The sequence below is a fragment of the Camellia sinensis genome, chromosome 1 (genome assembly GCF_055761805.1).
Source record: "Camellia sinensis isolate YWXY chromosome 1, ASM5576180v1, whole genome shotgun sequence".
Taxonomy (NCBI): Eukaryota; Viridiplantae; Streptophyta; class Magnoliopsida; order Ericales; family Theaceae; genus Camellia; species Camellia sinensis.
Window position 1 is genome coordinate 223,459,940 of NC_138961.1, and position 27,618 is coordinate 223,487,557.

A 27,618-nucleotide genomic window follows, 5' to 3' on the forward strand; every position below is an offset into this window, starting at 1 on the left:
ACACAGTGGAACACCATACTATAGTAAACACACTTTGATAGCGTTTGGTAGAATTTTCTAAATATGATTTGAGAATAGGAGTTGTATTTTGAGTTTGTGAGTTTTGAAATTATGATTTGAGTGTAGAAAATTTATTTGGTTATAATTTTTTAATAGAGTGTTGAATTGAGTGTGGAATTGAGTTTTAAAAGTTTGATGTGACATGTGAAATATGAAAATTTGTTTGGTCATAAGTTTTTAAAAGAGTTTTTAAGACTTAATTCAAAAAGCTATAAATCATAATTAAACATATAATTCAAAACTCAATTGAAATTTTTGATCAACAGTCATAACCAAACTCTTTTATAAATTCAATTCAAAAAACTAATTATTAACATAAATTTAAAAATAAAAACATTTTGTATTGAAAATATTATAAAGAAAATAATTTAAATGTCACAATAAATATTTAATTACTGATCAAACTAAACTTATGATTGTATATTTGATTCGAATTATATTTTTTCTAATATTTTTTAGTTCAAGTTTTTTATATTTTAATAATTACTGTTATTAAAAATATACTAGTTATTATATCATTATTATCAAATAAATGACTACAAAATTTATCAATATTATATATATTACAAGTCAAACAAAAATTAAGATATCATTTGATTAATATTGTAACGCCCTCAAAATAGTAACATTAAATCCATCAAATAAGACATTCATTGACATATGAGATAACCACATTCTTTATTACAACAGAATTTCATTACAAAAGTATTACATGTTAACAACAAAAGCAAATGCCCTATGGGCTTACAGCTTTCCAAGTTAACACTTGGTTACAACAAAAGAGTACTAACTCATACACATTAAGCCCTTGGCCTGAATTTACATGTAATACATCAAAAAGTAAAATGACAAAAGTATGTCCGCCTCTAGCCTCCCAAGCTATGTCCTTGGAGGTGGCATGTTACCTGCACCTGAAAATGATATTCCCATATAGGGTGAGCCACAGCCCAGTAGAAATACACTAAACCAACCATGAATAATGACTAAAAGATTAGCAATTGATAGATGGTCAACACTGATACATTCACATAAATCACATATTTATGTCATACGACTTATGAGTCCAAGTTACTTTTCATTTTTCCCTTTTTCAACAGATAGGCATATAAGCTCTATCCACATTCTCAACAGATATGTATAAAAACAATATCCACAGATAAGCATATAAGCTATATCTACACTTCACAAAGATAAGCATATAAGCTATATCCACACTTCACAAAGATAAGCATATGAGCTCTATCTTCACTTCTCTAGACAAGCATAAGAGCTGTATCTACGGAGTTCATCCCCTATCTTCTCCCAATACTATCCGGTTTAGAGGTACATCCCCCATCTTCCCCTAAACTGCGGAGTACATCCCCCATCTCCTCCTCTACACATAACGTATACAAACACAATGGTTCTATATACAATCACTCAATACATACAGTTAATGTATTCTATCAACCGTCAAGTTCCATGACACATTCCATTGATTAGTTTTTGTTTGCCTAATCATCATGCATTGTCTACAACAATCACGACTATCCTCCACCGATAGCCCAAAGCAGTTATTTCTAAACAAAAAATAAATGCACAATGGATATTCAATCAACATTTCATTTCCTCATTTCTCACAATTAATTATCCCAATTAATTAAACAATGTAATTAGGTCAATTCCCATAATTAACATTTCAACCCTTAGGTCCCATTTTCATCAATGAGTTAACATTTATTCCATTTCTCTATGCCAAACATGCATCTAGGTTTATTATGAATAAAACCCCAACTTTTGTAAAATTGCACAAAAGCCCCAAACTTTCACCAAATTACCAAACCAACCCCAACATCTCAAAATACTAAAATTTAAAGACAAAATCCATAGAGAGGAGTAGGATATCCCTACCTTGAAGTTTGAGCCCAAAAGGAGATGAAGACTCGAAGATCAACGTGTTCCAAATCCCAACTTTTTCAGATTAAAACAAAGCTCTCAACGCCCTCTATCTTTTTAACAAAGGCTCTAGGCTAGATTCACACTCTAGGGAGATCAATTCTTAGAGAGAGTGTAAGTTTAGAGAGAGAGGGTCTCGGATCTAGGGTTTGATCAAATAAAGAAGTGAAAAACTAAAGTTCAAAATCGCTACTGTCCGCTGATATAAAACACGCTCGCTCGAGCGAAGACTTCGTTGCTCGAGCGACCAGACACAGAAAACTCTCGCTCGAGCCAAGAAGTTCTCGCTCGAGCCAAAAACTCAGAAGTGCGCTCGAGCGAAAGAATGCTCGCTCGAGCCAACAACTCAAACCCTCAGGTCTGCAACCAGAAGCACGCTCGAGCGACAGACCTCTCGCTCGAGCGAAGAACAAACCAGACCGCTAGAGCCAAGAAAAGCTCGCTCGAGCCAAGAAATGCAACTCTCAGGTCTAGAACCAGACGTAATCGCTCGCTCGAGCGAAGCCACTCTGGCTCGATCCACCAGACACAAACTCAACTCTCGCACGAGCGACAAACTCCTCGCTCGAGCGAAGGTCCAAAAATCTGGGCAGCAACACTAGGCTCCCAAACACAACCAACCTGTAACAAATCTGCCCAACACATCCTATAACTCAATATAGAAAGTAAAGAGGATGTAAACAAGATAATAAACAACTACCAACATCCACGGACACATGTCCGGATCACTGTATAACAAGGGTAAACCCGGGATCGCTATAACCTCCCCCCTTAAAGAATTTCGTCCCCGAAATTAAGCACAAGTTTTCAAAAACAAGTTTTTCTCCCTTTTAAACAATGTTACATTTTAACATTCAACAATTCGACCCATTACCGGTCATCTCATCTCTTTAACAAGAGGCATTTCACAATATGTAAACAACATATGTACTTTCAACATGCATCAACATTACGCATTATCTTTTCAATTTTAACAATATATTCAACATATATAATGTTACATTCAACTTCCATATGAGGCAAGTTCCAAAACATACTTCCAATAAACCAAAACATTTTCAATGTTTCACAACTTAAGACATATATAAAAGCTCTTAAGTTCAACAATAGTTCAAAATTTAAATACAAGATTACATAACAACAAACAAGTCCGGATATTTCTCACGGACTTCCAACTCACGTTCCCAAGTGGCCTCCTCCACTCCGTGATGTTTCCACAAGACTTTCACCAAAGGAATGGTCTTGCCACGCAGGACCTGATCCCGCTTATCCAAGACCCGAACCGGTCTCTCCTCATACGAGGAACCCTCATCTACCTCTAAATCGGTCCAATCCAACACATGTGATGGATCTGGCTCATACTTCCGAAGCATACCCACATGAAACACGTCATGCACTCCGGACAACTGCGGCGGTAAGGCTAACCGATAAGCAACCTCGCCAATCCTCTCAAAGATCTCAAAAGGACCAATAAACCGAGGGGATAACTTCCCACTCTTCCCAAATCTCATCAAGCCTCGCCTAGGTGATATCTTCAGAAAGACATGATCACCTACCTCAAACACCAAAGGCCTCCTCTTACGGTCGGCATAACTCTTTTGTCGACTCTGGGCTGTAACAAGCCTCCTACGGATAAGCTCAACTTTCTCCGTCGTCTCCCTAACCAACTCCGGACCCAACAAAGGTGCATCACCCACCTCGGCCCAACAAACTGGAGACCTACACGGTCGGCCATACAAGGCCTCAAACGGTGCCATACCGATGCTAGACTGAAAACTGTTGTTGTAGGCAAACTCTACCAAGGGCAAGTGCCTCTCCCACGTCCCGCTAAAATCAAGGACACAACCCCGAAGCATATCCTCAAGGATCTGAATAGTATGCTCGGACTGCCCGTCAGTCTGAGGATGATAAGCCGTACTAAAGGTCAACTTAGTGCCCAAGGCACTCTGCAAACTCTGCCACAACCTAGCAGTAAAACGAGGATCTCTATCTGAGACGATCGTCACTGGGACCCCGTGCAATCTCACTACGTCCCGAATATACAAGTCGGCAAGATGATCTACCGAATCTCTCACGCGCATAGGAATAAAGTGCGCCGACTTAGTCAACCGGTCTACAACCACCCAAATAGCATCACTACCCCGCTGAGTCCTCGGAAGACCTACAACGAAGTCCATAGTGACATGCTCCCACTTCCACTCGGCAATAGGCAAGGGTTGCAACAAACCCGCTGGCCTCTGATGCTCGACCTTCACTTGCTGGCAAGTAAGGCACTTCGATACGAAATCAGCCACATCTCTCTTCATACCCCGCCACCAAAACTGGCGACCCAAATCCTGATACATCTTAGTACCGCGAATGATGAAACTCTCGGAGTACCTCCTCTTGGCAAGACTCCGGTACAAACAAACGGTCTCGGTATCTCACACTCAGGTCGGGATACACCGTCAAACCCTTCTCAACTTTCCCACTGGAGATCTTCTCTCGGAGGGATTCTACCTCAAGGTCACCTCTCTGTGCCTCTAACACTCTAGTCACAAGTGTAGGCTGTGCAACAACAGAAAACAAGGCCGCAGCCTCAACAGATTCGCCCAGTAGCAAATCAAACTCGCCAAGTGCCTCCAACATCTCCCATTCCAGATGGCTATACTAGCTACATCACTAATGGATTTCCTACTAAGGGCATCGGCCACAACATTGGCCTTTCCTGGATGATAGTGCAACTCAAAATCATAATCCTCGATGAACTCCATCCACCTCCTCTGCCTCAAATTCAAGTCTCTCTGTGTAAACAGATACTTCAAACTCTTGTGGTCCGAGAACACCTCGAACCTCTCACCATAAAGGTAGTGCCTCCAGATTTTCAAGGCAAAGATCACAGCCGCTAACTCTAGGTCGTGTGGGGTAATTCTTCTCGTGTATTTTCAACTGACGTGAGCCATAAGCTACCACTTTCCCCTCTTGCATCAACACACAACCCAAACCCTCTCGTGAGGCATCACAATAAATCGCATAACCCAACCCTCTCTCTGGAATAATCAACACCGGAGCGGTGGTCAACCTAACCTTTAGCTCTTGGAACGACTTTTCACAAGTCTCACTCCACACAGACTTGACCCCCTTCCGAGTCAGTCTAGTCAACGGTGACGCTAACCTGGAGAAATCTTTCACAAACCGACGGTAATACCCAGCTAATCCCAGAAAACTGCGGATCTCAAACACACTCTTAGGTTGTGCCCAATCTTGCACTGCCTCAACCTTGGATGCATCAACAGACACCCCTTCCCCGGATACCACGTGGCCTAAAAATTTGACTTCCTTCAGCCAGAACTCACACTTCCCAAACTTGGCATACAGCCTATGGGCTCTAAGCAACTCAAGCACCACTCTCAAGTGTTCCTCGTGCTCCTCCTCAGAAGGCGAATAGATAAGAATGTCGTCCACAAAAATGACTACAAATCGATCCAAGAATTCCCGGAAGATCCGGTTCATCAAGTCCATAAAGACTGCCGGTGCATTGGTAAGCCCGAATGGCATCACCAGAAACTCATAATGGCCATACCGCGTACGGAATGCCGTCTTAGGAACATCCTCCTCCCCGACCCTCAACTGGTGGTAACCCGATCTCAAGTCTATCTTAGAGAAACAACGGGAACCCTTCAACTGGTCAAACAAATCATCTATACGGGGCATAGGCTATTATTCTTAACCGTAGCCCGATTCAACTTCCGGTAGTCAATACACAATCTCAAGGCACCATCTTTCTTTTTAACAAAGAGGGTCGGTGCTCCCCACGGCGAAACACTAGGGCGAACAAAGCCCTTATCTAGCAATTCCTGGAGCTGAACTTTCAACTCAACCAACTCTGCTGGAGCAAAACGGTAAGGTGCCATAGAAATCGGCGCCGTGCCGGGCACTAGATCAATAGAGAACTCTATCTCTCGGTGAGGTGGCAAACTAACAAGATCTTCGGGAAAGACATCCGAATACTTACAAACCACCCTCGGCAACACAAGCAGGGTCTCAACACACTCACCACTCTCAAAGCTAGCAAGTAGACCACTAAGCTCACTTCGTCTTCGCGAATCATACCCCGGTGGCAAAACACTACCAACCCGGTCTCCCAAGAAATGGAACCACTCCCCGCTCAAGGTACATAACGTGACCCTCTGGCGGTAGCAATCGATAACAGCCCGGTATGACGATAGCCAGTCCATACCCAAAATAACATCAAAACCCTTCATGGGCATGACAACAAACGGAAAAGGAAGCCTATAGTCGGCGACCTCTATATCACAACCTTTAACACCCTGTTTCAAGATCAACTCACCACCCAAAGGTGATACCACACAAATAGGAGATGCTAACTGTGCTAACTCCAATTCCAAAACAGATGCAAATGCAGCAGATACAAAAGAATGAGATGCACCCGTGTCTATCAACACACTAGCAACCGAGTTGCAAAACAGAAAAGTACCTCTCACTACCGATGGAGCCGGTACTAAATCCTGCGCGGTAACAGCATACACGCGCCCTGTAGGCCCCTGGTCTACCTGTTCACCTCTCGGAACAAAAGACTGCTGTACAGACTGCGATGACGAAGCTCCCGGATTGGCCCTCGAGGCCTGCACAGACTGAGCTGGCTGAAAACCCTGCGTCTGCCTAGAACCAGACGCTCCCGAAGTGGCACTCAGCTGCGGGCAAAACCTCTTCAGGTGCCCAGGCAGTCCACACTGATAACAAGACAAGGGCTACCCCCTGCCCAAACTCTGACTCTGCGGTCTAGCTGAAAAAGAAGCAGCTCTCTGACCCCCACCCTTCTGTGGGCAAACAGAAACCTTGTGACCCAGCTGGCCACACTTGTAACAAGCAAACTCTCCCTGATTGCCTCTCCCCGAGCCTGCACTCGGCACTGGAAAGGTCGATCTAGAAACTGCTCCCTGAGACTGCTGAGGGTTATAACCCCTCTGCCTCCTGCCATCACCCTGACCATCCTGGCTCCTCTTGGAGCCCCTCTGTTCTTCCTCCTCTTCCTGCATCATAATTTCCATATGAGCAGCAGCATCTACCAGGTGTCTATACTCTCGGATATAAGACCCACCAACCCTCAACTTGAGGCCCCGCCTCAACTTCCGCTCAAACTCATAGCAACGGCGTTCCTCAGACGCCACCAGTTCAGGTGCGAACTTGGACAGACTAGTAAAGGTAACCTCAAACTCGGCCACTGACAAGCCCTGCTGATTAAGCCGGCTAAACTGATCCCTCAGCTTCTCCCTAGCTGCTGCAGACAAAAACCTCTCCTGAAAAGCATTTACAAACGCCTCCCAAGTACCACCAACACGAGCCTTCTCGTACTTCCACCATTGACCCGCATCTCCCTTCAGCTGGAAGGATGCCAAGGTCACTTTCAGTGCTCCGTCCTCGATGCCAAGCATCTCGAACGTCTTACTCATTTGCTCTAGCCACTCATCAGCCTTCAGTGGCTCCTTCGGATCCCCGATAAACTCATCCGAATTTGACCGGAAAAACTCCCTTTTCAAGAAAGAAGGTCCTGCCTCAACTGCCTGATTCCCAGCTCTAAGAATACCCAAAGCTCCTGCTATCTCTTTGGCTAAGGCACCCATGGCCTGCTGACCCACTGGGTCGGCCACATTGGCCTGACCAACTCCCTCTTGCACTGCCGGAATCTCACCCGGTAACGGTACTTCCTGCCTCGCAGGTCTACCACGCCTAGCACCTCTTCCTCGCCCTGACATCCTAATAAAGGTAACACAGAACATTAGCACATTCACAAATGTGCCAAAACTAAACACCCACGTCCTAATGCATGGACAACTGTAATTCACTCCACGTAAGCACATAAACACATAAGCACTTACGAATTTCGTTTCCGGATAATGATAGTCCCGAGGCGTTACTAGAGTTCCGGTTAGAAACATCATCGATCAAGTGCTTTTCCAACAAGACTCCCAGAAACCCAAGGATCCAATCAACATCCTAGAAATTAAATCCCAGACCCACATAATCACATAAGCATGTTATCAATTAAGCACATAGCATATGATACTACATCTAAGTCTCTATCAAGCGAGACAAACCCATTGTGATACTAATCACTTCCCACGTACCCAAAGTATTCGAACCCGGTACGCTCTAATACCAAGTTGTAACGCCCTCAAAATAGTAACATTAAACCCATCAAATAAGACATTCATTGACATATGAGATAACCACATTCTTTATTACAACAGAGTTTCATTACAAAAGTATTACATGTTAATAACAAAAGCAAATGCCCTATGGGCTTACAGCTTTCCAAGTTAACACTTGGTTACAACAAAAGAGTACTAACTCATACACATTAAGCCCTTGGCCTGAATTTACATGTAATACATCAAAAAGTAAAATGACAAAAGTATGTCCGCCTCTAGCCTCCCAAGCTATGTCCTTGAAGGTGGCATGCTACTTGTACCTGAAAATGATATTCCCATATAGGGTGAGCCACAGCCCAGTAGAAATACACTAAACCAACCATGAACAATGACTAAAAGATTAGCAATTGATAGATGGCCAACACTGATACATTCACATAAATCACATATTTATGTCATACGACTTATGAGTCCAAGTTACTTTTCATTTTCCCCTTTTTCAACAGATAGGCATATAAGCTCTATCCACATTCCCAACAGATATGTATAAAAACAATATCCACAGATAAGCATATAAGCTATATCTACACTTCATAAAGATAAGCATATAAGCTATATCCACACTTCGCAAAGATAAGCATATGAGCTCTATCTTCACTTCTCTAGACAAGCATAAGAGCCGTATCTACGGAGTTCATCCCCTATCTTCTCCCAATACTATCCGGTTTAGAGGTACATCCCCCATCTTCCCCTAAACCGCGGAGTACATCCCCCATCTCATCCTCTACACATAACGTATACAAACACAATGGTTCTATATACAATCACTCAATACATACAGTTAATGTATTCTATCAACCGTCAAGTTCCATGACACATTCCATTGATTAGTTTTTGTTTGCCTAATCATCATGCATTGTCTACAATAATCACGACTATCCTCCACCGATAGCCCAAAGCAGTTATTTCTAAACAGAAAATAAATGCACAATGGATATTCAATCAACATTTCATTTCCTCATTTCTCACAATTAATTATCCCAATTAATTAAACAATGTAATTAGGTCAATTCCCATAATTAACATTTCAACCCTTAGGTCCCATTTTCATCAATGAGTTAACATTTATTCCATTTCTCTATGCCAAACATGCATCTAGGTTTATTATGAATAAAACCCCAACTTTTGTAAAATTGCACAAAAGCCCCAAACTTTCACCAAATTACCAAACCAACCCCAACATCTCAAAATACTAAAATTTAAAGACAAAATCCATAGAGAGGAATAGGATATCCCTACCTCGAAGTTTGAGCCCAAAAGGAGATGAAGACTCGAAGATCAACGTGTTCCAAATCCCAACTTTTTCAGATTAAAACAAAGCTCTCAACGCCCTCTATCTTTTTAACAAAGGCTCTAGGCTAGATTCACACTCTAGGGAGATCAATTCTTAGAGAGAGTGTAAGTTTAGAGAGAGAGGGTCTCAGATCTAGGGTTTGATCAAATAAAGAAGTGAAAAACTGAAGTTCAAAATCGCTACTGTCCGCTGATATAAAACACGCTCGCTCGAGCGAAGACTTCGTCGCTCGAGCGACCAGACACAGAAAACTCTCGCTCGAGCCAAGAAGTTCTCGCTCGAGCCAAAAACTCAGAAGTGTACTCGAGCGAAAGAATGCTCGCTCGAGCCAACAACTCAAAACCTCAGGTCTGCAACCAGAAGCACGCTCGAGCGACAGACCTCTCGCTCGAGCGAAGAACAAACCAGACCGCTCGAGCCAAGAAAAGCTCGCTCGAGCCAAGAAATACAACTCTCAGGTCCAGAACCAGACGTAATCGCTCGCTCGAGCGAAGCCACTCTGGCTCGATCCACCGGACACAAACTCAACTCTCGCTCGAGCGACAAACTCCTCGCTCGAGCGAAGGTCCAAAAATCTAGGCAGCAACACTAGGCTTCCAAACACAACCAACCTGTAACAAATCTGCCCAACACATCCTATAACTCAATATAGAAAGTAAAGAGGATGTAAACAAGATAATAAACAACTACCAACATCCACAGACACATGTCCGGATCACTGTATAACAAGGGTAAACCCGGGATCGCTATAAATATTTAGGCAAAATTTAAAATATCATCAAAAATCCGTGAACCTGTACTGTCTGAAGATGTGTTATTGTGCCTCACCTATGAACCTGTACCATCTGAAGATGTATTATTGTGCCCACTTGATTGATATGTGAAGGCATTGAAATGTAAAGGCATTGAAATGACCAAATTGCCCCTGTGTTATGGAATGCAAAATTGAGATGTTAGTCAAAAATAAAAAGGACAAAATTGTAATTTCACTCCTGTGCAATGGCTCAGTTGGTCAATTTCTGATATTAAAAAAAAAAACAACTCAACTATAGTTTTTTTTTTGGCCATTTGTTTGACTGAAGCTTTATATCAGAGAGCACATCCACGAACTTCACTTCACAATTTCAGTAACTTATTCACCATCTATATTCTAACATCATTACTGCACCACTTTTAACAATTTCTTCACCATCTTCATTTACGTTAATTATTCAAATAGTGGCAATACAACCAGACCACCTACCCCAATTAATTTCACAAATTCAGTTCACACCTACACCAATTAATTTCACAAATCCAGTGTATATATTTAAAACTCATATCCGTGTAAAATAAGAAAGAAAGAGCTTTGATCAGAGGTTCACAACAACAGAGCTTCATAATTTCAGTGTTGCAGAAGAGGAGTCGAAAATTCAGCCGAACTGGTAGACCGGGAGGTCAACCGGTGGGTCATCCAGGCAGTCAACCTGTGTGTTATCCTGCCAGTCAACCGGTTGCCTGTCCCAGCTTCCAGCAAGACTCAACCCGAGGCTGAGCTTTAGCTATCCCTTTTGCACAGCATTTCTTGACAGTAGCAGTCGAAACTTTCTATATATTTTTCTTACCTTTTGTCATTGTTTTGCTTACCTTCATAACTCATGTCGAGAACAAAAAAAACCAGACCAGAACATGGCAAAACCTATAATCCTTTACCACACCAATAACAGCAACAACAGATTTATCCAACTATTGATTTTCTCACATACAATCACGAACAAGCTTTTTCAAATTTTTTGAACCGACCAATTGTTATTGGGAGAAGGGCAAATCTTCCTTCTCAATATGCTTCTCTGTTGGTTGCCAGACTGGAGACGATGGAGTGGCTACCTTTAATCAATTTACCATAAAAGGTACATCCATGTCTTGTGTATTTATTTTACTTTCACTTGAGACCTACTGAGGGAGAAGTTGGAGAGAATAGTCTGACATTTTATATCAAAAGTAAAATAATCACACTGAACAGCCACACTTTGGCACAAATTATTGGGGTTGAGACGAGGGGTTTGCAAATTCATTTTTAAAGTGAGTCTGACCTGGGTAACATTGTTGGTGATATAAGTGAATTTTATACTATAATTTGTGCCAACCGATTTACTGACAGTAATTTACATGCAAGACATTTGAAACCCCACTTTCGTACTCTCCATCAATGGATTGGCAAAAATGTCACTCCAAAAAGAGGACATTTTGATGTTGTTCCAATTTATAATGTTTATTTGTTATATTGTTTTGAAGTTAAACAAAAATTGGATCTATGCTACATACTACTGAAGGAAATGGTGGTTGCAAATCTTGGTACTCTCAGTGGCCGGTCACTACTTTTTGGAGCTCTGCTAACTAAAATTTTCAAAGCTTGTCATGTCCAACTTGTAGGTGAAGCATAAATGAAAATCACCTCACCGATTTCAGAGTACACACTAACTCGAACTAGTGGAGCTGAAAATTTATTAGGAGCTATTAATGTTGCAAATGCACTAATAGATGATGCTCCTGAAGACCACAATGACAATGTCATGCCACAAAATGAACAACCCCAATACTGAACTGATTATTTGGCGATGGAACAAGAACGAAACAATCAGCGCGTTCAATGGAAACAACAAATGGCTAATCAGTTCAATGCATTGGATAATCGGTTTGATGCATTTGTCGGCGCTCAAAACTCACTAATTCAACAATTTGATGAGTTTCGTTTGAAAACTGAAAGATGTGATGAAGTGACAAACAATTGTATTGATCAAATTGACCATCGAGTCAATCAAGTCTATCATCACTACTTCCTTTCACTTCCACCACCACCTGACAATGACGCTTAACTTGTTTGGATGAACAATTAAATGGTTGACGCATGTTGTGGTTTTTATTTGTGTTACAGATGTACTAGTACTTTATGTTATTTTTTTTATTCTTTCCTTTTTTTTTTCTTCTAAATTTTTTTGGTTCACGGATGTAAGCACCATTTGTTTCTGTAATTTTTATGTTTTTTGTTTTTTGTATAATTTACTGCTGTGTGTTTTTTTAAATGATGCACCTATTTGTTTATTTTTATTATTGATGCAACTGTAATTTTTTTATTTATTTATGAAATGTCAAATACAAATGTTATTTTGTGTGAATGTTAACAAAAGAATAAAAAGAAAGAAAAAACAGTTCTAATTAAAATTTGATTGTGTTATAATACAGATTTAATGATGTGTTAAAAAGGATTGTTGCCAAATTTTTTATTTGATATGAAAGATAGAATTAAAATAGATTGATGAGTGTAATTTATCTTTAAAAAACATTAAGTCAAATAATAGATAGATATACCCCGTGTGTAGGCACCCATTCCACGTGGGTGATTGTGTTATTTGTAGTAATTATAAACTCACTTTGCATCTTCTCATCTCCAAAGACATACAGAGACAGAGACATACAGAATGTATCTTTAAATAAAAATTAAGTAAAAAAATAGAATTAAAAAAGATTGATGATATGGCTCTATACAATTTTTATACATGTGTAACCATCATGATTCCTCAACTTCGTATTTATAAAAGTTCCATTTTATTTTTTCTAATTTTAAAATGAAAAGGCTCAACAATTCCTTACCCTTTTTTTAGTACTATTTACAATTAATGTCAAATCTAACTAATTTTTTTTTTGACAAAAAAGGAAAAAAAAAATGAAGAATTTAATTCTGGAAAAAATTGTCACACCAATATAATTTTGGAAAATATGAGCAAAGTAATTTGAACACATAACTATTTGAACCACACCACTGTCGGAGACAAATATAATGACAGTATTACTGTACTATAATGAGGAGTGACACAAAAAAATAGACAATTTCATTTTAAAACAAAACTCTTTTAAAGAGTATGGTTCAAACTACAATTGCATTTTACACATTATAAATATACAGACGAATTTAATAATACATACAATACAACCAAATTCACATTTATTTCTTCATATCACAAATCTACCCATGGCCAACATGATTTTCCCACATAGCAGTAGCAATTGCATCCCTCAAGTTTGATTGGTACGTCAACCCATGTTATGACATGTCAGCATAGTTAGTTTGGCCTCTAACAAACCCGTCTACTGCTGTTTCTGCCGCCATTTCATTATCACCTTCCATGAAGAATGGGTCCATAGCTGCATACAAATGGATCCAATTGTGCACTACACAACATGCAATCACGAGGGGTCCTTGTCGTGTGGACTTGTAATTTGGCATGAACCGCAATATTAGAAATCGCTTTTCAGAACACCAAATGTTCTTTCTATGACATTGCGCAACGATGAATGTCGATGGTTAAATAATTCCTTGGGTCCAGAATAATGACGACCATGAAACTTTTGCAAGTGATAGCGTTGGGAACGAAATGGGGCAAGAAATTCAGGCATGTTCGTGAACTTGGCATCCTCTAAATAATGCTTGCCTACATTTAAATAATGTTTGCAATGATCTGTCAAATACATGTACACAAATATCAACATTTAAGAAAGTACAGTGTGTTATTTGCTGACACTCACCATGGGGTGGGGTGGAAAATGTAGATCAGCTCTTGTAATCGAGTCAACTAAAATTACGTTGTCGTGGGCGCTTCCTTCCCATCATGAATTAATAAATGTGAACAATATGTTGAAGTCGCAAGCTATGAGTACATTTTGCAATACCGTAGCTTTGCGACCACGGAATGTATTCTGTCTTGAGGCAGGGACCCACGCATCCACCAATGTGCCATCGATAGCATCGACACAATCCTACTTGAAATATATTAGCTTGACATTTAACGTGAAACAAACCTAGATATTACTTTCAAAACATAGCAAAAAATTCATTCGTTAATTACTACAAGAAAAAAAAGTTTTTACCGCGCGCAATGCATGCCATAAAAACCCTTCTACGACGTGCAACGGCACGTCATATTATGACTAGTCATGGAAAGTTATTCACTTTCAACGACATGCTTCGTACGCCGTTAAAAACTATTTAACAGCATATTTTGTGCGTCGTTGTTACTTTTTCTATGACATGCAATAGTACGCCGTTAAAAACTATTTAACGGCAGATTTTGTGCGTCGTTATTACTTTTTCTACGACCACTTTTGCATGCCGTTATTTAGTGGGACAAATAACGGTGTTGATTGTGTGCTGTAAAATATATAATACAACAACTTGCTCAGCCTGCCGTAGATAAGTAGAACATAACACAACATACATGGAATGCTGTGGAATATTTCATATAATGACCTAATTTGCTTACCATAGAATGTGCATTTTTTTTTTAAAAATTCAGCAGGTCTATTTGGCCTATTTTGTACAATCTAACATTACAAACAAATTTCACAAAATATCAATCAACCACGACAATATTATTTCAACCATAAAAAATAAACTATATCTATTAATTATAAACATTCAAAAATTGTCAATATATATTCCAAACATCCAAAACCTAACTGCAAGTTCAAAACATCCAAAAGGACTATTCTTACGTCCTAAATTATCCAAAAAGTTATAAACCATCCAAAACTGTACATATATAAGTTTGTAAACATTATCCAAAACTATTCAAAAATTATGAAAATCTATTCATCAAAGTCCTCAAAAACTATCCATAGATGTTAGTTTTACTCAAAGTCAAAGTTAATGAAATGGGTTGGCCAAGCAACAGTGCTTCCAATAACATCCTCAAGCACCAACATCTCATGATTAGAGCGAAACAATGGCGCATTAACTATGACATGGTTAACCCATACTTTCCAAGACCTTGGGCCAAGAGGCACGTGATGTACCAATGCTTTAGAATCTATTGATGCAATTGTGCCTTCCGCAACCACCACTTTTGTTCCATCCCAATTCAACAATTTGCATTTGACATTGTCCAAGGATCCACTATTTCCAGTTTCATTTGCGTCATGCAACTACCATGAAAGCAATACATAAGATAAGCTAATGAATTGAAGATAAAATTAAAATTATTATTAATGCCATATAAAATTTATCCAAATATCTTCATCGTCTTCATTGTTTTCATCACCTTAAAAAAAATGTAATACAATACGAAGTTATATTTGTTTATCCAAATTTTGTAGACGATGTGGGATGTATATGAAAATTTGACAAAAGCTCTTGAGTAGAAAAGCAAGCAAGCAAACAAAAGCAGAAGCACGAGAAAAATGAAAATGAGTAAATTAATAATGTCATACAAAATTTACCCAAATATTTTGTTATGAGTGCATCCTATGTTCACCGCCTCCATGCACCCTATTTCACCTCTACCGTTTTCCTCATCCTAAAAAAATTGTAATACAATGGAAAGAAGCATTTGTTTACTTAAATTTAGAATGTTAATGGAATCCATATGCAAAATGACAAGCTTGAGTAGAAAAAAAAGCAAGCAAACAAAAGCACAAGTATGAGAAATGTGCAAGTTTACCTAGGCTTCTCCATGTGAGTGTCCATTTGCCCCTTTGCTTGGCTCCTACAAGTATTAATCAATTTTTTATTTTTACAAACTTTGTGAAATATCCTTATATCTAAGATGAGAAGTACCAAAGTTAAAAAAACAGTTAAATTTTATAAGAAGACAAATTTGACCTCATATATTGTGACATTGTTCATTTTTTTTTAACCTCATTTTGCCTTTTTCCTTTTAACATTTCAGCTTTTATCTCATGGAGTTCTTGTTCTAAGAGCAGTAATTTTTCACTTAGTTGTCTCATATTTTGATTTTGGTATGCTTGTGCATCAACTTTCGATGGCAATGCTCCAAATCCAAGCCCTCTTACACTACCACGCCGTTCTGGACCAAACGCTTGAACAATTGCATCATCTTTGATAGACATTGACCCTTCTTATGTAGAAGGCTTGTGAAGCTCTTGAACCTTATTCTGCAATATATAGCATTTATGATAATGAACCCAAGTCTGCTAACTACAAAAACAGGTGCAAAACTCACCTATGAGTTACTTCATAAACTGAAAGGAAACACCACCCTCATTCCTTTTATTGAGCATATTAGGGCATGTTGCTGATGATAATGCTCAGTTCAAGTCTCAGGAAAACAATAACACTAATATTTCTTCTCCAATCAAATCCAAAAACCCAAAATCCATAGTTTGTACTTATATCCAAAGAAGAAGAAGAGGAAGAGGATGTACCAACTCTGCTAACTACAAAAACATGTACAAAACTCACCTCTGAGTTACTTCACCACAATAAGATAAGACAAGTAATTATCAAACAAATTAAAGAAATGAAGTAACATCACAAGCACAACTTCATTGGTTTTGTTTAAGACAAACTGTACCTCTACATATCAAAAAAAAAAAAAAAAAGTAAAACAAACTGGCAATTTGTTCAACATCTATACCAAAACAAAACAGCACAGCAACTGCAGCCCAAACAAAACAACATAGCAGACAACAATCTTTCAATTGTAAAGTAATTGTAAAGTAACAGCCAACAATCTTTCAATTGAATTGAATGAAATCACAAGCTTTGATAACATATTAAGCTAATTCATACCATTGCTTCCTGAAGCACTTCATTGACAGGTTTCCCCTTTTATCTTGTATGTCCTTTGATCCAAACATCTACTCTAGATATGGAATCTGGGTCTTGGCTTTGATTTTTCTGGAAAATAAATAAAAAATAAATAAAACATAGTACAAAATTAGAAACAACAAAATCACAATACTTTCGAAATAAATGTCGTCTATATTGCCAAACTTACCATGTCTTCCTCTAGTCGTGCATAGCCTTTTCTACTCATCGTGTGTAACACCTTTTGCTTTGCTTTCATCTCTTTGAATTTTTCACTCTTTTCTTGAGTGTAAACATTTGAAATGCCCACATTTTTTTAAGAATTTGTAATCTTTATCTTAATTGTTATGAAAAGAAATGAGCTTCTACATAAAACTATTATGAAAAAAAACTTACAATGAAGTTTTTTGAAAGTCGATTTTTCACAAATGCCTTCCATTCATCCATTTCAATCTTATCAGGTTTGGTGAGGTCAATATTACGTGCTAAATGACCTTTACCTGCCGTAACGAGAGTTCTTACTTTTCTTGATAGTTCAGACTTGTAATGCACCACAATTTTGCGAACTTTTGCATCACATGTGTCTTGTGAACATCATGTATTTTGTATCTGAGTTGTATTTTCATATAACTAAACATTTAGTATTACAAGAGGGGGGGGGGGATAATGAATTGTTGTATGAAAATTAACTGCATAAACATAATACCTTCACACAAGCCCATAACTTATCCTTAACCTCATCTGGAACTTCAGACCAATAATCTATATTAATTGGCACCATCTCCCGAGCTAAGATGCCTTCTAAGGTTGATAAGTGCACTGATTCTTGTCCTATTCGTTGGTTCATTTCATTGAAGTCGATGATTCTTGTCCTATTCGTTGGTTCATTTCATTGAAGTCGATCTCATCACGCTTTTGTTTGCCTTTGTCATGCATCTTTAACTTTGACGGCCCCCTAGTTTTCTTCTTTGGTTGTTGACTAGAGTCAGCTACTCCATCTGCATTTGGTGATTTAATTTGTCGAGTATTGGAACCTACATCTGAAATTTTAATGGGTTCATCACTTCTATTATCCATTGTGGCAGCAACTATAGCTTCTTGCTCTTTCCTATGTCTTTTTGCTGCCTTTTTAGAACTCTTTATGACATGAAAAATATAAAAATAAGGCAGCCAATAATTGGTTAAAAATGTGTACCCAAAATAAATAAATTAGAAAAAAAAAACACTTGTTTGAAAGTTACCTTTGCACACATTGTTGGTTGACAACTTCAATTACTAAATCCTTAGAAAAGAATTTCACCTGCAAAAATGAAAGAACAAAACCAAGTCAAGTAATATTTTTTATATGAGATACAAGTATATGAAAGTGTTTTGTAAAAGGGGAAAAAAAAAACTACTAATTAATTTCATACATACCACAAATATCACATAGTGAAAAAGTGATTCTTAAACATCAATCACAATAGAACACAAGTACTTATAATGTTATTTTACTTCATTACTAGGTCAACAAAACATAAAGAGTAACTCATTCATTACGCAACACTTCCTCACCCTCACAATCACTCTTTACATAGAACTCATCTTCATCACTATTAGCCATTTCAAGCCTAGCTATATCGACATGTTTACATGGCATGTAAGCATCATCATCATATATTTCAAAATCATGAAAACCTCTTCGGGGTGCTGTAAGTACAACTTCCCAACTGGATGTTTCATTGTCTCTTAAATAAAACACTTGTTTTGCTTGTGACTCTAGAATGAACAGATCTCTCTCAAATTGATGTCTGCCATGTTGTAAGTTAACCAAAGTAAATCTATCTTCAACTTTGACACCATTTCCAGTAACTGCCCAATCACATTTAAATAAAGGGACTTGGAATTTATAATAGTCCAACAAAATAATCTCTTTGATAACCCCATAAAAAGAGATTTTTCTCACAACTTGTGTGGTATCTCTCTTACTAGCTCGACAAAGAGTTTCTGCTTCAATGGAAACACCACTATTTTGTGTAGCCCTCTCAACATTGGTTATATGAAAGCAATGGCCATTAATGACATAACCCAAGTATGACATTGCATCATTTCTTGGGCCAACTGCAAGCCATTTCAATGTATTCGACACATCACTACCACAAGAATTAATTTTCTCTTTCAACCATTGACAAAAAGTATCCATTTGTCTAGAACGTAGTAATGCAGCATCCCTCAATAAACGCCTATCAGAACACTTAAACTCCTCCACATGCATCCTAATAAGAAAGCAAAATGGTAAGAACCCACCATTCTTTGAATAGTCAACTACAAAAGAGTATTTAACTCATCATACTTACTCTAGATAAGGTTGGACTTTTGCACTGTTTATCAGCACACATCGATGAGCAATTTGCAACACATCATCTGGTATTGCTATTAATTTTCCCGAAGTAATTGGGCGTCCTTCTAGTATTGTGTCATTTTCAAACTTTATATTGCGATTACGTCGAACACCTATTTCAGCTGCTTTCTTCATTTACCCACTACAAAATTGCTGGACCTCTTCAGCTAGATAGCATTCTGTTATGCATCCCTCAGGTATTGATCGATTTTTAACATAACTTTTGCGTATTTTCATGTATCTAAACAACAATAAAATTCAACTCAACAACTTTTTTAGAAGTTTGTTTATGTTAGAGAAAAAACAATACTTATATTTAAAATATGATATAGACTCACCTTTTAAATGTGTATATCCAACGAAATTGCACTGGTCTACATAAGCGAGTTTCTCGCCCTATATGTGTACCATAATATCAAAAAATGCTGGAGGAAAGAATCTTTCTAACATACATAATGTCTTGGCAACATCATTTTCAAGTTGTTCTATCTTATTCCTATCAATTACCCTTTGACATAATTGATTGAAAAAAGAGCACATTCGGAATATGGCATTCCTTGGTCCTTTTGGCAAAAACCCTCGTAATGCGACTAACAACAATTGTTGAAACAAGACGTGACAATCATGTGACTCAAGTCCAACTACCTTGCATTCTTGTAATAAAACACAATTAGCAATATTTGAGCTATAACCATCGGGCAACTTTAAATCTTGTAGCCTAGAACAAAAAATCTTCTTTTCATCTTTTGAAAGTGTATGTGATGCTGGTGGCAAGCAAAAATGGGATGCTGGTGGCAAATAAAAATGGGATCCTTTATCCTCTGCATGCAATTCACTTCTAATTCCCATTTCTGCCAAATCTTTACGAGCCTTAAGACCATCCTTTGATTTCCCCTTAACATCTAAAAGTGTGCATAAAAAACTTTCACAAACATTTTTCTCGATGACGTAAAAGCAATGCCTGCAATATCAACAAAAGATTTATTATTTAAAAAATTAGAAGAAAAAGTTTAACTAAGACTAATGATAGACAAGAGAATAAGAAATCCTACTTTCCAAGGACTTACATTCCAATATGGTAGATTGAAAAATATGGACTTTTTCTTCCATGGCTGCATGCAATCTGACTCTTTTTGGTCGTCCTTCTTTTTGGTTTGGGCCCTTTTTCTTTTCCTTTCCTTTGTAGTTTTCCCCAAGTAATTTCAATGTCCTTTACTGCATCTAACACATCAGATCCAATCAATGGTTTAGGTTTCCTCCAAGTTCTTGTTTTCCATCAAATTAACTTCTTTTTCATTCGAAATGGATGATCCGGAGATAGAAATTGCATGTGGCCTATATACACTGTCTTCTTATTGTGATTCAACCACTGCGAGCATGTGTTAATGCTACATACAGGACATGCAACTTTCCCGTTTGTGGCACATCTAGCTAAGTTCCCATAAGCTGGAAAATCATTTATTGTTCACATCAACATAGCCTTCAAATTAAACATAGACTTGCTGGCTGCGTCATACACCTCCACACCATTATTCCATAATTCTTGTAGGTCTTCTATAAGTGGCTGTAAATACACATTTATGTCATTTCCTGGTTGCTTAGGTCCCGGTATAAGTAATGTCAACATTATATTTTCCTTTGCCATGCATAACCATGGAGGAAGATTATAAGTCACTAACATCACTGGCCAACAACTGTACATTGAGCTAAGATTTGCAAAGGGATTGAATCCATTTGTTACAAGACCAAGTCGAAGGTTTCGTGGATCCGATGCAAAAAGAGGGCCACTTGTGATCAATTGCATCCCATGCCAACGAATCAACTGGATATCGCATCTTTCCATCTTGACTTTTGTGAGTGGAATGCCAAGTTAATTGTTCTACTTTTTCTTGTGACCTGAACATTCTTCTAAATCTTGGAATTATTGGAAAATAACACAACACCTTCACTGGAACCCCCTTTTTAATCTTTTTAGTTCGCTTATGTACTTTCCAACATGAACAATTGCATTTCAGGCATGTTTCCATATGCTGTAAATCTTTTCTAAATAAACAACAATCATTGACACAAGCATGTATTTTGTCATACCCAAGATCAAATACTTTAAGCAACTTCTTTGCTGAATATATAGATTGCACAAGTGTGTTACCTTCTGGTAGCATGTCAGACACTGATCTCAAATTTTCACCAAAACTCTTGTTAGATGCCCCATGCACAGCTTTATGCTTGTATAAAGCGACAATTGCTGAGAACTTAGTATACTTTGTACAACCTGGATATAAAGGAGTTTCAGCATCTTCTAATGCTTGTGTGAACTCCCTCTCTTTACTTTCATTTCTAGGTTGCAAAAAATCATCGTGTGCATAAACATCTCTAAACAGCCAATATGTCTCCGGAATTTTGACATTGTCTTGAACTTCTATAGATTCATTTAGTCGTTCCCCATGGAGAACCCATGACGTATATTTAGGATCCATCCCTACCATGACCAAATGCTCGAAAATAGTATCACAATGTTGTTATGATAGGTTTCGACAACTTCCACAAGGGCATATGATCATATCAATATTCCTCGAATTTTCCTTAGCCATGTTGACAAATTTTCTCACTCCGTCCACATACTCATTCAATACTCTGAAAACTTTAAATTATTATTAATTCATCCAAACAAAATGAGTAACTTAACATTTGAAAACATGTTTATGGTTATGTTTAGAAACAAACCTTGGAAAATGTACCCATGTTTTGTCCATCTTGAATTTCCCACTTGCTAACAAATTGCATCCACAAAAACTACTAAAATTAGTTACATGCATCAATGCTCAAAATGATTAGCAAATACACTAAGATGGTATTTTAGAGTTTCAAATAATCTAGAATTTAGAATTGTAATCAAACGCCATTAAATTCTGGAAATATCAAGTACGTAACAAACAATTGAATATCAATTTTGGTGTTTGATAGGCAACTTAGTAACATACTAGATGACAGCTAGATAATTATTCTGTGAAAAAGTTCAACAAACTTTAGGCAAAAAAAAAAAAAAAGTATACCTTGTAAACTCGAAATTGCTTGATTCCTTCCTTCTCCTAGATCGAAATAATTATTTTAGCTCTTTCACAAGGAGGCTTTGACAGCTGGTCAGCAGCACTTTGAAAAATCTGTTACACAGGGCCAAAGCAAATTGTTCCCAGAAAAAGAAAAGTGATGAGAGTGATAGCAATGCTACAGCAAATCAATCTAGAACCGATGATAAATTTTTTGAATTTACTAAGAACTCCAGGGAGATACTAGAAAACGATTTTCTCACTGATTCAAAGTAGAGTTTAAAGACAATAAGAAAATAAAAAGAGTTTCTGATTCTCTTCATCAAACTAAAGATGAATCAAATTTGTTGCCAATGTCCACTGAAGATAAGAACAATCAGATTTGTTGCCAATGGAACCTTCTTATTTGTTTCTAGAAAGAATTGAAGTTCATGACCATTATATTATATTATAATATAAGATATTGTTGGGTGCAAAGGTGTAATCATTTTCAATGACCATGTTAAATTGTTATATTTTGTAATGATACCAAATCCTGTAAGCCTCAGCTTCGCATTTTTTCAGCTAAAATCATGAACCAGCTGCCCCATAACACGTGGAGAATTCTCAAATTGGATAGACTGGGTTCACTTAACATTAGACTAAACAAGAAACAATGTGCATTTAATGTTTTCATCTTTGTTACTCTTGGGTTTTGACACTTCAGTTTTTAATTTATAAATTTGTTTTCTATACCATTCATATTGTTGTAAAATAATGCATGGTAAATAATACTCTACAGAATGACAAAAGTAAGAATAAATTGCTGCTAAAACAATGTCTATAGAAAAAATTGAGGGCATGTTTGATTGCTGGATTGGATACCTTGAAATTGTGATCAGGATTAGGGAGGATGAGTAATACCATGGGATTATAGTTTTGCTACTTTCAACACCAATTCAAAAAAAAAAAAAAAGAAAAAAAAATCCTTGATTACTCTTTTTACCACTTTGTTGCTTTCGGCTCTAGAATCTCTAACATGGTTTAAGTCAAATACATGTTTGATTGTGCTCATCTCTGTTGTGATGCAACTGCCTATTAGTAGTCCTAGAATCTAATTCAAAATAATTAATTAATTATTCTTTTCCTAAATCATTCCCTTATTTTCCTGTATTGTTTATTTGTATTTCTAGGAATACAGATGGAGTTTTCTTAATTTAATCTCCGTGTCTTAATTCAGAGGTGACAGACTTTCATCTTTTGGCAGCAATCAATAAGCCTCCACCCCTTTTCCTCCAATAAAAGATGATGAAAGTTGTCACTTGCTGTCTAGACAATAATATGTTATTGTAAATTTACACGACAAACATATAGGCATACCTTGAACCAGGGAAAAAACCTCATATTATTTAAAAATTTTGCCGGTATCTCCTCTTGGTTACATGGTTTGATAACCATTGATGCAAGCTTATACAGTGCCAGTATAATGATTTTAATGTGCCGACAAATAGTTTCAATGGAGTGTTAAAATCTATCGGCCAATAGTCTATGCCGATCATTTTGTGCGAATGTGTACAAAAAAAATGGCAAGCGATTCCTCGACGCTGATATGCATATGTTCAGTTTCAACAAAACCATTTTGAAGTAAAGGTGTCTTTCAGTAAAATGAATGTTTGGGTATCTATTCGCATGATGTCTATCATTGTTTTAGGATGGCCATTTAATAAACTGAAGATGTAATCATCACCTTTGAATGGACAAGTTCGTTGTGGTCGTCTACCGATTGACGCATTCATATGTTCATTCATGAAAGCAATCACCAAAAGTCCATAAAATCTTCAATAACCTCATCCTCCTTGATGAGCCTACCATCTCATTGTTTTCTGCGTCGGATAACATATTGTTTCGGCTACATAACAATAAAAGCATAATTATAATAAATTATTAACAACATGATAACTGTTACCATTATTGGTGAAACTGAAATTAAAAGTTGCAACAGAAATAAGAAAACAGACATGAATGAACGCAGAAGAATAAAATCACATCTAATTATAAAATGAAAGCAGTGTCAGAAAAATATACAAATAAACATATAAAGAAAAGCTTAGACAAATAAACATAAAAAGAGCATGCCATCAGGTGCCAACAATAAAGAATAGAAATCATCAAATCATGTTGCACAATCACAAAGAGAACCGCAAACTCTATCTAGCCACAACTTCTCCCTTGACTACAAAGCTAGGATCATAGCTAGGCGCATATGCGCAGGATTACGCATAAAAAACCTCCGCTACTCCTTGTCTTTGAATAGTGTCAGTGCCCTAACGTATTGGACCGGTGGTATGTCCTCAAGCTCTAGTAGGGCATCTTGATATGCATCAAGGGAATAGTCATCACTACTTGCATTTACAACCTCTGTGTCTGTTGATCGTGCACGGGATTGTTCTGTTTTTGCCTGCACGTAGGTAGTGAAATCTGCGCAGACATCATCAAAGCCACTTGACCGTGACCTTTTAGAACGACCACTGTTAGTCTGGCTATTTGAAAGGCCCCGCTTGTGACTTTTGCCCTTCGATGGTTCCATGTACTTATCGCCGAATGAGTCAATAGCAATGGCTTCAGCCACATTACTCCCACTAACTCCAAGTGACCAAAATTTATTAAGCATTTCATCATCTTCATTAGAGTCAAGGGCTCCTTGTGTGGATGCACGGGCCAAGGCCTCTGTGGCACAGTAGTTTTCAACAATTTCGGTCATTTCTTGAAAATACTCAAATCCTTTTGTCCTAAATTTCTTTACATTTTTTGTTGCTTACATCAATTGAAAGTTTTGAAAATAATCATATTATACGTGTGATAAAATTTTACAAAAAAATTGAAAAGGGTACAGGTTAATTCAATACCTTATCCCAAAAATCATCAGGTGTAACAACCATTCCTACAATGGGATCCCTTCCCAGACCGGTCTATGCCTGCAGTCGCTTGAAAGTTTGGTAATCAACTTTCAGTTGCAGATATTTTTGTCGCACCTATCGAAACCCATATAGATTTTGCAACTCACTTGCAAAATGATTCCAATGCCTAACTGTCCACACAGTACTACGACCATTTGTTTGATTTTTTTTGTACCTCTTCTCTCAACATATTTATTAGCTTAATTTCAAATCTGGAGCTCCAGAATCTTGTGTCCTGATTATCATCTAAATTGTTGCCATCCATCTAATAACACACAATTCATATATAAACTAATCTTAAATGGATATTAAAAAATAACAACATAAGTCTTGTGTATTTATTTTATCATATAACTTCTGTTTCCATATTCAATGTAAGAATCATCTACGATTAACAATTATGTTTCAATTGGAATAAAAGAAACATAAGAATCAGCGTTGGGAAAAACAGACAAACAAGAAAAAGTAGAATATTAATTGTAACAAGTTGCTGAAGGAGTGTTTTACATGAAGTGTACGCAATAGACAATAAGCAGAAGAAGAGAAGAAGTAGAGAAGCATTAAAGGGGTTGATCCAGAGCTGGGAGAGGTGCAATGGAGGTCGACTGGCTAGTCAACCAGCCGGAAGATCGGGGGGACAACTAGCCAGTTGTCCTGGCAATTGACCGGTGTGTTTGGACAGATCAAAACCCATTTTTGTTATTCCATGACAGAAGGATATATGTACCAGAGTAGTCGGAGTGCAATAGTTGTCATTTGTGACGTAGTGAGTAAAGACGGTGGATGTGTGCTTCTTCGGTAGGCATCTGATTCGAGAATACGCTTCACAAATTTAGCTTGAAAGAAATAAATTTGGGGATGAATTTGGGAAATAAGCAGATTTGGGGATGAATCAGAAAATCAGTGAGTTGTATATACAATCCATATATATTTTGACAGAAATTTGTGATTTGCTTTACCTCATTCTTGTCGTTGTTTCATTGCCTGGAGAGTGAATATTTCACAACGCACAAACTAAAATTTAGTTGATTTGTGGGAGCTGGTAGATGAGAATTTATGGGTAGGAAAGGGGTTCATGGTTTTGGTTTAGATTTGAAGGTCACAATTCGGTTCAGAGAGAGAAGAGGACCCGTGAAGAATCTTTAGTTGTGATATTTCAAAGAGACGAAGACGACCCGTGAAGAATCTTCAGCTGTGATATTCAGCTTTCAATTCTTTTGCACGTGAGGTTTTTCAAAAATGAACAAGTTTGTGATCTCCAGCTTTAAATTTCAGAGCACGTGAAGCTTTTAAAAAATGGAGAAGACGGAAGAGAGTACGTTTGGAAGGGTTTTAGAGTGGAGAAGATGAACGGAGAAATCTGCCAAACAGGGAGTAGAGTTTTATTTTGAAATATGTGGTGGAATTATATTTCAAAAACTGTAAACAAACGTCAAACGCAAATATGAGGGTGGAATTATATTTTGAGAATACAACCAAACACAACCTTTAATTTTCACACTACGTAATTCCACATTAAAACAGGATTAACAAATAGGCAAAAATATTGCATCGCTTTTGCCGACGTAGTTGCAAAATTAACATGCACAAACATTTATTAACTAAATGAATGTCATGCTTCCAACCAGGGCATTTTTTCGATTACAACCGACAACATAACATCAACAAACCTACTTTGTTCCTAACATTATAACCACAACTCATAGCAACAAAATTCCTGTTAATGTGATTTTCAGTTGTTATAGATGTCACTGTACCAACCATGAACAGCAGAACAACTAACATAATCTTTCATATATAGTGTGACCCCAACGCAACATTGGATCTACACAATATAATTTTACCCAAATATAGCATTGCACATTACATTAACAACACAAGGTATGCAATGACTAAACAAACCCCAAAATTAGTAACCCATACAACAACAATGTGGAATTCCAGTGAAACAAATTAGAACAAACATCATCATGTTCATTGGTAAACAACACACACCTTCACCCTTCATTGTATTCATCTGATATTGCTGCAACGTCGTGGTCGGCGTATTTAACGCAGTGGATACGAAGCAGCCAAACCCTCGCCGGGCCAGAGTAATTGGATACTGTTGATGGTGGTTCGTCAATGAATAGGTTATTGTAATTAGGTTTCAAGCCGACAAGTCAAATGTGG